This window comes from Lemur catta, chromosome 18 (genome assembly GCF_020740605.2).
Source record: "Lemur catta isolate mLemCat1 chromosome 18, mLemCat1.pri, whole genome shotgun sequence".
Lineage (NCBI taxonomy): Eukaryota > Metazoa > Chordata > Mammalia > Primates > Lemuridae > Lemur > Lemur catta.
The window spans coordinates 4,709,794-4,719,620 of NC_059145.1; the positions used below are offsets into that span (position 1 = coordinate 4,709,794).

The 9,827-nt window shown below is 44.1% G+C and overlaps 1 pseudogene; it reads right to left on the minus strand.

Moving 5' to 3' along the window:
* Positions 1 to 1,152: 1,152 nt before the first annotated feature.
* On the minus strand, positions 1,153 to 2,013 carry LOC123623615 (annotated as a pseudogene).
* Between the last annotated feature and the right edge of the window lie 7,814 nt (positions 2,014 to 9,827).

A 9,827-nucleotide genomic window follows, 5' to 3' on the forward strand; every position in this document is an offset into this window, starting at 1 on the left:
TTTTAAATCATGTTTTAGAGATAATTTCAAGTGGGTTACGAAGAAAACTTATTCATTGAGTTTGATGAGTTTTCAAAAAACTTTAATGAAGGTATGTTCACGAATAAATAATAAAACGTCAGCAGAGCTATCATATACTGGGCAGAGTCAGGCTGATACCAAAAGCAATATACAACATAAAAAGATACAGCATAAAGCAAAACAATGTGGTGAGTATTTAAAACTATCTCAATATGAACTCTTTGCAACCAGCACAGAACTAATTAACTATAAAAGCCAAGCCACACCAAGGTAAGTTTGACTGATGGAAGCCAGGAATCAATAATGCAGAGAAAAATAACTTCCTCAGGGCAAGAGAGTTGAATGGTGTTTTGGAGCATTCCCTGGTTGGTACAAGCAGTATTAGAAAATCTTTTTGTCAAGGAAGAGAAATGAACACATATGGAATGCTTCATTTTTTAAATCAGCAGACTGCCCCAGAAATGATAAATGTGTTAGTAAAGTAGCAAGGGGATAACTCTAAAACATTATTTGTTGTGGGCTCAAAGAAATTCAAAACAAAGTTATTTAAAGGTGTCAAATAGCTATGTCCAGGCATTTAGGCTTAAGGGAAGTAAAATTAAAAGAGGACACTTTTTTCTTGAGGAGAATTTCTTTAAAACCAAACATACTGTTGGCCAGGTATGGTGACTCACACCTATAATCCCAGCACTTAGGGAGGCCAAGGTGGGAGGATCGCTTGAAGCCAAGAGTTCAAGACCAGCCTGGGCAACATAACGAGACCCCCATCTCTACAAAAAATAAAAAGCATTAGCTGGGTGCAGTGGTCTCAGGAGGCTGGAGGCAGGAGGATCCCTTGAACCCGGGAGTTCTGGATTACAGTGAGCTGTGATCACACCACTGTACTCCAGCCTGGGTGAGAGAGTGAGAATGAGTCTCTAAAAAATAAACAAAGAAAAATCAAGCATATTGCTAAATAGCAACATTATACTTGGTAAGCAATAATGGGCAACAAAATAAGTTTAACTGCTATAATATTCTGCCCAAACCAGTTCCAGATACTGTTTAATAACCAAGACGCAAACTAATTTTGTCATAATAAGCCTGTACCAATTCTGTCAAACACATCCTTGGTTAGATATCTAGTTTCATTTAATATTTTGAAAGCTCATTTGACGACAAGTCGTGTCCCTCATACAGACCACTTCCTTGTGTAACACAAGTAAGTGGCTCGAACTTACCATGTTCTGTTACAAAGAAACCGAAAACCTTATTTACCTGTCATTTCATTGATGGCCACAGCATTCAGCAAATTCTGTCTGCGTGCAAAAACGCAGCAGCACTGCATCTCACAACTCATCTTCCTGAAGCATTTTCTGCAGCTCTTCTGCACCTTCCTGCAGTCTTGAATGATCATTGCCATCTACCACAGAAATAAGACTCTGAGTGTTCTGGAAGTAACGCCTCCAGAGAGGCCTAATTTTATCTTGACCACCAAAATCCCATACTGTGAAATAAATTTTCTTTCTTTTAAAAAATAATCAATTTTTAACTTAATTTTTTAAGTTTACAAATAGGAATTGTACATATTCGTAGGGTACAGAGTGATGTTTTGATATATATAACGTATGGTACACAGGGTAATCAGCACACCCATTATGTCAAACATTTGTCACTCCTTCGTACTGAGAATGAACGTTCAATATCCTCCTCCTAGGTATTTGAAACTATATATTATTGTTAACTTTAGTCATCCTACAGTGGTATCACTGGAACTTACACCTCCTATCTAGCTATAATTTTATATCCTTTAGCAAATCTCTCCCTGTTCCCCGCCCAGCCCTGCTCCCCTTCCCAGCCTCTAGTATCCTCTGACGAATGTTCTTATATTCCACTGTGTGCATGCTAGAAACCAAAGGCAGCAATGGTGGCGACTGTCTCCCCTAACTTCAGGTAGTACAGAATGGTCGTCTTGCCAGCAGCATCCAATCCAACCCTCCAAATGAGCATCTGTTTCTTGGCCAAGAGGCCAGAGAGAGGCAGCAAGGCCGGGGTGGGTGGGGAACAGGCATTTGCCACGGGCGGGAGCAGCGGGGTTTGGGCATCCCCGGCGTGTCGGCTCAGACTCTGGCGAACTGAGCAAGAGGGAGGAGAAAGGGCTGAGGAAGAAAGGGCGCGGCTGGGACAGCTCTCTGGCCGGGGCTTCCGGGGAAGGCGGGACGGGAGTCCCCGGCAGCACCTGCTCAGAGGCCACGCGGCTCAGCTCCCACGTGCGGGCTCCGGCTGTGTCGCCTGAGCACAGAATCGCCCTTCCAGGATTTTGAAGTTGTCAGGCCACTGTCTTCTGGAACCTGTGTCATTGATGCGAAGTCTACTATTAGTCGAACTGTCACATTTGTTTTTCTATAATTTGGGATATTTGCAAGGATTTTCTTTCTAAATTATTGCCTTTACTATTCCTTCAATTCCCTTCTTCTGGAGTGCCTGTTAGATGGCTGCTAGGCCCTCTCATCTAATCTGCATCTTATCTGCTGTTTTCCTTCCCAGGATTCCTTAATCTCTCTGTTCTGTGTTCTGGGAGCTCTCCTTATTAATCAACACAGCAGTTAATGTACTCTTAGAACTATCCCATCAGTGTTGTTTTTTTTCTTGTGTTGCATTTTTGTTTCAAAAAGAATATACCTTATTTCCAAGATTTTATATAGGTTCTTTTTAGCTAACTTATTCTTGTTTCATTTCTACTTGTTTAATAACTTCTTGTTCTATTTTGGCTTTATGGAAAAGAAGGCACTGTGGCTTCTTTTGTCTTTTTTTTTTTTTTTAATTGCGGTAAAATACACCTAACATAAAATTTACCATCCTAACCATTTAAGTGTACAGTTAAATAGTGTTAAGTATATTCACATGGTTGGGATCCCTTATCTTTCAAAAATATCTTTAATACACTTTTTAAAGTCTTTTTCTCTGGTTCAATAGTGAGCTCATGTTTTTATTTTTTTATTTGATTTGTTATCAATCTTAGCATTAGATATCTGTGTTTTGGAATATTGTTTGGCACACTCATTTTCATTTGGAACTTTCGGTTTTCTGTTTTCTTTCTCATACCTCTTTCCTCTTTCCTCTCTCTCTCCCTGCCTCCTCCCAGTTTATTCTTGGGCTCGCACCACTTTTCTATTAGGTCTTTTACTGCCTCCCCTCAGCCATCTAGGCTGGCAATCCAGAATCAGCATTTATGATGGATGTTACAAATTAATTATCTGAAGTAATGCTGGATATTTGGGACCTCTAATTATAGCATTTAGGACTATTTTACCATTCAGAAACTAATTTTATAATGACCAGTCCATACATGGGGAAAATAGGTGCCAGACAAATCAGCCATGGTCTCATTCACTATTTTTCTCTTCTTTTTCTGTTCCAGATATATTTATCTATATTTAATTAAAGATGTTTCTTTACATTTGTTTTATATTTAATATTTTGTTATCATGTGTTTGAAGGAGACAATACTTTCAGAGCATTATTCCACTTGCCATTTTGATCTAGAAGTGAGAATATTAATAATACTAATATAACTAAATATGGCAGATAAGAATCCAGCCCCATCTTACTGATAAAACTGCTCATATACCTCCACTAAACTTCCTATCATCTCAACACTATCCCATCATCATCCTAATGAAGTCCACTGAGCTCCACTACTGCATTTCAGTGTGAACTGGTCCTATTACTAATGTCACATCATGGTTCTCTGAATGTACCGAATGAAAAGAGGGTTTGAGGCTGTTTAACATTCCATGGCATGAGGTTCTGGAAGCTCTTTGAGAAGGAGCTGTCTGAGGTAAGAAAAAATGAGGCAAGGAGACAAAACTGTTGGCCAAAAAAGCTGAGAGCTACACAATTCCATCTCTTCATTGGACTTCAGCCCGCTCTAGATCGATGCTTCCACTTTTTGAAATGTGTTCAAACACCTCACTCCTCCTTCACGCTGGCTCCCCACATGCTTGCCTCAAAGCCAAACCATTTCCTCTTCCTTTCTCCTGACAGAAGGGGTGTAACAGTAAACCTTGAAGTTTTTAGACTACAATTACTCACTTAAGTGCAAAATCACTTCAGTTCCTGTCTGCCACCAAGTGGAGGCACCAAATTAACTCAGCATGAGCTCCATGTGTTCGCTCTCCAGCCCTCCTGAAGCAGCAGCCAGAATACAACGGGAGTGTCACTGCCCACCTCGAGTCCCGCCAAGTCACGGCCTCGGAGAGACACAAATGGGATCTTCCTCATCGCCCCTAATTTTGTGAGGCAAAGAAACAGAAAGAAATTACATCCTTTTTATATAAATTATAGAGGCTTCGTTTTACACATGTGCATACTTGGAAATGCTAATTTGTAATGAGGCATAAGTTGATAGCTTGCAAAAAGAGCCGGAGTGAAGTGAATTATGCCAGAGGCCCTAGGAGGTGGAAGGTACAAACAAGACAAGATGTGATTGGAGAAAAGGGAGAAGAAGGATGAACTGAAGGAAGAAAAAAACCTAGGAAAAATTAGGGACATCAATTCAGTTGGGGAAGAGACGTGTTGGAACCTCATGTGTGTGCCACCTACCTAGGGCACACACCTAACTGCTACAGATGGAGCTGAAGCCAGGAGTGCGTCACTGCTGGCTCCAGTTCAGGGAAGCAATATGCCAAGGACAGGGAAGTCAGACTAGCTGTTTCAGGTGAGGCCTCACCCAAGTCTTTGATAAAGAAACCTCAGGTGTGAGGCCCTCAGGCTCTATTCTGCAGTTACAAAACTCAGCCTTCTTGATTCATCCATCTGTAAGGAGTATGAGGAATCAATCCAGCCCAAATCCACAAGAGACGGTCAATGAAAAGCCCAGCACCTGACAATTCACACAGCAGTCAGTAGGGGACACCCCAGCCTAAGGAAGACTAAATCCAGATCTGAAACTTGCTCGGCAAGCGGAGAACCAGAGTTAGTTAATGGGGGCAGTGGAGTTAGGTATAAATTTTATTTTCTTTTCATTTTTCTATATTTTTAGGTAATTATACAATGATCACATATTATCTATATGAGTAAGAAAAAATTATTTTAAAATAAGATTAATTCTGCAACTTTCTATCAAATGGTACATACCATACACTATGCAGTTGCCATATGGCAAAATATTTTATCATGTCAGTGGAAGGAATATAGGTCTTCTTGCTACTAGTCTTTCAATTTCCCTGTGGGTTTGGAAATTTTCATAATAAAAATGAGGAGAATATTTAGAATATAAAATTGAAAAAAGTTTTGGGAAGTAAAAAGATATTGACATTCTTTAATTCAAGGACAAATTCTACCTAAATAATAGAACCAGCCTCCTAGATAACACTATCCTCACCCGAGGGGTACCGATGAGTAAATGTTTAAAAATTCTTATTCTCACAATGTTTGTTTAAACATTCCTTTCTGGTTACATAAAATCCTCCAACATTTCAATGACAAAACAGTATCCAAGAGTTTGGGTTACTATTGTTGGTTATCAAATTACCTCAGAACTTAATAGCTTAAAATAACCATTTCATTTTGGCCATCATTTGTGGGTCTGAGATTCAAGAAGGGCTTGGCTGGGCAATAGTTACTTGGATGTCCCACACAGTTGCCATCAGATGTTGGCTGGGTCTGCGGACACCCAAAGACTTCACAGGACTGGACATCCAAGGCAGCTCCTCACAGGGCCACAGAACATGCTGGCCTCCCCAGCAAGGCAGTCTTAGGACAGTTAGACTTTTCCATGGCAGCTCCGTGTAGCTCAAGGCCCCAGGTGGGAGTGCTTCAGCAGACGCGACAGAAGCTGTATCCCATTATGAACTTGCTTGGAGTTCACACACCTCCCTTCCGTTCATTCAGGGGCAAGGCAGCTGTTCCTACTGTGGGTGCTCTTGTTGCCTTCCTCAGGGAAGTCATCAGGGACCCTTGGTGAGGCCTGATCACCGCTCACCTATTCCTAGTCCTGATGGGATTTCCCTTTTTCTTAATAGAAACTTTGAAAAGTAAGCAAACATTATTTCTAAGGGAGCCTTCTGACAGATTTTGCCACACTACCCGTGCCCAGAGACAGCTTTATCTCACCAACCATCCTCCTCTTCTCATGGGTGCGCTGAGAGAAGTTTTAGCTGAACACATGGCTGCCAAATGAGGCTCCACTTCCCAATTCCCTCCTGAGCACGGGAACCAGACTGAGTCCTCGCGAGTGCAACGTGAGGGAAGACGATTTCTGTGTACACTGGTTTCATCCTCTAAATAAAGAGGCTTGCCTTCCCTTCCCTTTCCCCCTTCCTGGAGGCTGGAACCAGGGCACCATTTTGGCTAGGAGCTGGGAGCCCTGTGTTGAAGACGGTGGAAGACAAAAGAGACAAAAGAGGAGACTTAGTTCCTGGTCCATCTGTCCTTGTCAATCAGCATTTCTGGGGCTGTGGCCTTTAAGAACTTCTGTTGTCATGTGTGATCCTGCGAAAGCCTAGCCCCCTGGAGCACAGTACGATGGATTTCTCACACAACCCACTAGGGTTAGGGGCCCACCGGAAGTTTGATTCTTCCCCTCTCCAGGTCACGGTTCCTAATGTACTACCTGAAATTTTCCCATCATCCTGCCCTCTCCAAATCCTGCTTGCCATTGTCACATGCTTGGTCTTCCAGGCCCAATGTGTGGCAGAGCTTCCTGTAGTTGCCCACACAATCACTTCCTTCTTCTATTCTGTTGCTGAGGCAACAGAAATCCTAATTTAATTCAGCTGAAAAATGTCTTTCTCCCGGTTCTTTTGCTGACACTTGGGCCTGTCTGATCAGTCCTGGCCAGGGATCTGTGATTAGGAGCCTCTGTGGGCTTCCAGGAGAGGAGAAGACAGCTGGCATCTACCTTTTTCACTTCTTCCTTCTTCTTTCTTCCTGCCTAAAATGTGAGTGTGATGGCTGGAGCTCCTGCAGCCCAGAAGTGACACCTGCCATGAAATCCTCTCAAAAAGGAGGGTGAGGCGAGACATAAGAAGGTGTCAGGGGCCTGAGGGCATCGGGAACCACCATGCCAACCCTACACTATCTACTCTCATTCCTGCCAGGCCCTAGGATGCAGGTAGGCCCTAGGATCAAGGTAGCCAAGGGAGGCAGTAGGGGAAGTGTAACAGCCTCAAAACTGCCAGGTCTCCTCTCTAGCCACCTCCATGACCACCCCCCTATCCTTGGACATTTGTGCAGGGTGCATAAGTGTGGGGGAACCCAGGTGAACACTAGGGAAAGGAAAGCAATGGAGGTAAGGATCCCCATAGGATTTTGTTAATGTTGCTTCCACACATATTATTAGTAGTTAATCTTCACAACCAGCCCAGGAGGAGGTTCTGTTAGCCCCACCTCACAGGAAGGGGCTCTGGCAGGACGACTGAGTAGTCCTGAATCAGCCACACGGGTGGTGGCCCCAAAGCAGGAGCCAGCCCTCACACGGACTTCAACCTTCAGGACTGGTTTCCCTGCCTCGGGACAGATGTGGCCCCTGACCTTGGCCCCAAGTATAAACTCTCTGCGACTTGACCAGGCCTAGAAGGTGGGTGGGTGGGAGAACAGATGGAAGTTCAAGGACCCCTCTGGTGGCAAACCGGTGACCTCTATCTACAGAGATCCCATCAGGAAGTCTGAAATCCCACTCTTGTTAAAGATATTTAAAAAAGAGGGCAAGCTTATATATTATATAAATTTATATAAGTCCTATAAACTTGTGAGCAAAACAAGTATTTACATGTCTTTATGGGTTTTACTAATAAATATTTTATCTATTTATGCATATATATGAGGAAGAAGTCTGGCAGATACACAACCAAGGTGTAACACACAAGGGAGAGTGTGGAGTATGGATGTTATTGTGTTTTGGTTTCCTAAAATGAACATGTAATAAGAAAAACCAATACATTTTAAAAGGGGTGCTTTGTGTCTAACACTCCAAATGCCCTCCAATCCCACTTCCTGTCCTGCCCTGAGCTCTGCCTCAGTTCCCTCCACAACCCAAAACTCGTAGGGCCAGGGACTTCATCCAAGACATTTGTCTACATTGGGGGCAACTCATCCACAAATGAGATCCCACCAGAGTGACCCAGGTAAGAAAGGACTCAAAGGCCAAGGGACTGCGGAGGGAAGGCTGGAGGGAAGGCAGGATGGCTGTCCTGAGCTCTCGGGGCCATGAAGAGAGCAGGAACAAGAGCAAGAACGAGCAAGGACAGCAGGAGGTAGGGGAGGAAGGGGCGGGGGCACAAGTGGAGGCAGAAGCAGGGTGCAGCAGCAGAAGCATCAGGGTGGAAGGCCACCTTTTTGGAGTTATGTCTAAATCTCCAAACTCTGTTAGCCGACTTCTAGTGTTTAACGACATGGTGCTTTTCCCTTGGGCATTTCCATCGCTTTGTTATCCCCAGAAGCAACAGGTTTCCTGCGGTGGCAACCATGCACACATGGCCACCACCTGAGGATGCCTTGACAAAGCAAATACCAAGGGACCCCTGAAATGTTCCTCACTTCAGGAGGAACCTAAGAAACCAGGCTGTCTTGTGTCCTTCTGGCCCCCACAGCCTCAAGCCTTGCTCCTCCCCTTCTTCCTCCTCCCTCTCTCCTGGACCTCCCCCTCTCCTGGACCTCCCCCCACCCGCCCACCACACCCACCACACCCACCACCCCTGGCAGGAGACCGCCCACTGCCCTTGGGCCTGAGAATCCAAGAGAGGCCGGGGAGGGGACTCGGAGGAAGGCAGTAAAGGCTAGAATGAAACAGTCCAGTGTCACACGGTGGTAACAGCATAGTTCCATTCCGATCCTGGTGCTGCCCCCACCATCTGTGTGGCTTTGGGCAAGTTAACCTCTATGTTTACTGCCGTTTCCTCACCAGTAAAATAGCAGTAAGACAGTACTGACCACCCAGGATTGGTCTGAGGATTAAATAAATTAGTATTAACCATGGAGCACTCAGAACAATACACTTGGTTAGCAAATGTTAAATAAATCAAGTGCTAAGAACACAGAGTCTGGCAGCCAAACTCTTGGCTTGTCAGGCATCATGGGGCTACAAATGGATTATTTAACTTTATTTAACAAAAAAAATAAGGTTAAATAATCCATTTAAGAACAACAGGGGAAGGCAAAAGTAACTCCACCCAAATTTTCTGACAAACAAATTATCTGACACTGATTAAAATAAAACAAATATCTGACACTGGTTCACTTATTACAACTTGCAACCCTGAGCCCCTGAGAAGGGGGCTGGAGCCACACCCTCAGCGACCAGGCAGCCACCACCCTCAACACAGCTTACGGAGACACCTCTGCTACCATCTGGTTTGCTGCTCCCAAGTGGTTTCTGTCAACAAAGTCACGTAGCCCACGGTTTTCAAACCCACTGATGAAATCAAGTTGGTGGGTCACATTGTTTCTTTTTTGTTTTGTTTTTTTTCTGAGACAGAGTCTCGCTCTGTCACCTTGGCTAGAATGAGTGCTGTGGCGTCAGCCTAGCTCACAGCAACGTCAAACTCCTGGGCTCAAGCGATCCTCCTGCCTCAGCCTCCCGAGTAGCTGGGACTACAGGTATGTGCCACCATGCCCAGCTTATTTTTCTATTTTTAGTAAAAACGGGGTCTCACTCTTGCTCAGGCTGGTCGCGAACTCCTGAGCTCAAACAATCCTCCCGCCTCGGCCTCCCAGAGTGCTAGGATGACAGGCGTGAGCCACTGCATCCAGTCACAGTGCTATTTTTAAACAAAAAAATGCATTAGTAGAACATAGAAACTCTTAGGATGTGATATGGGCAAATG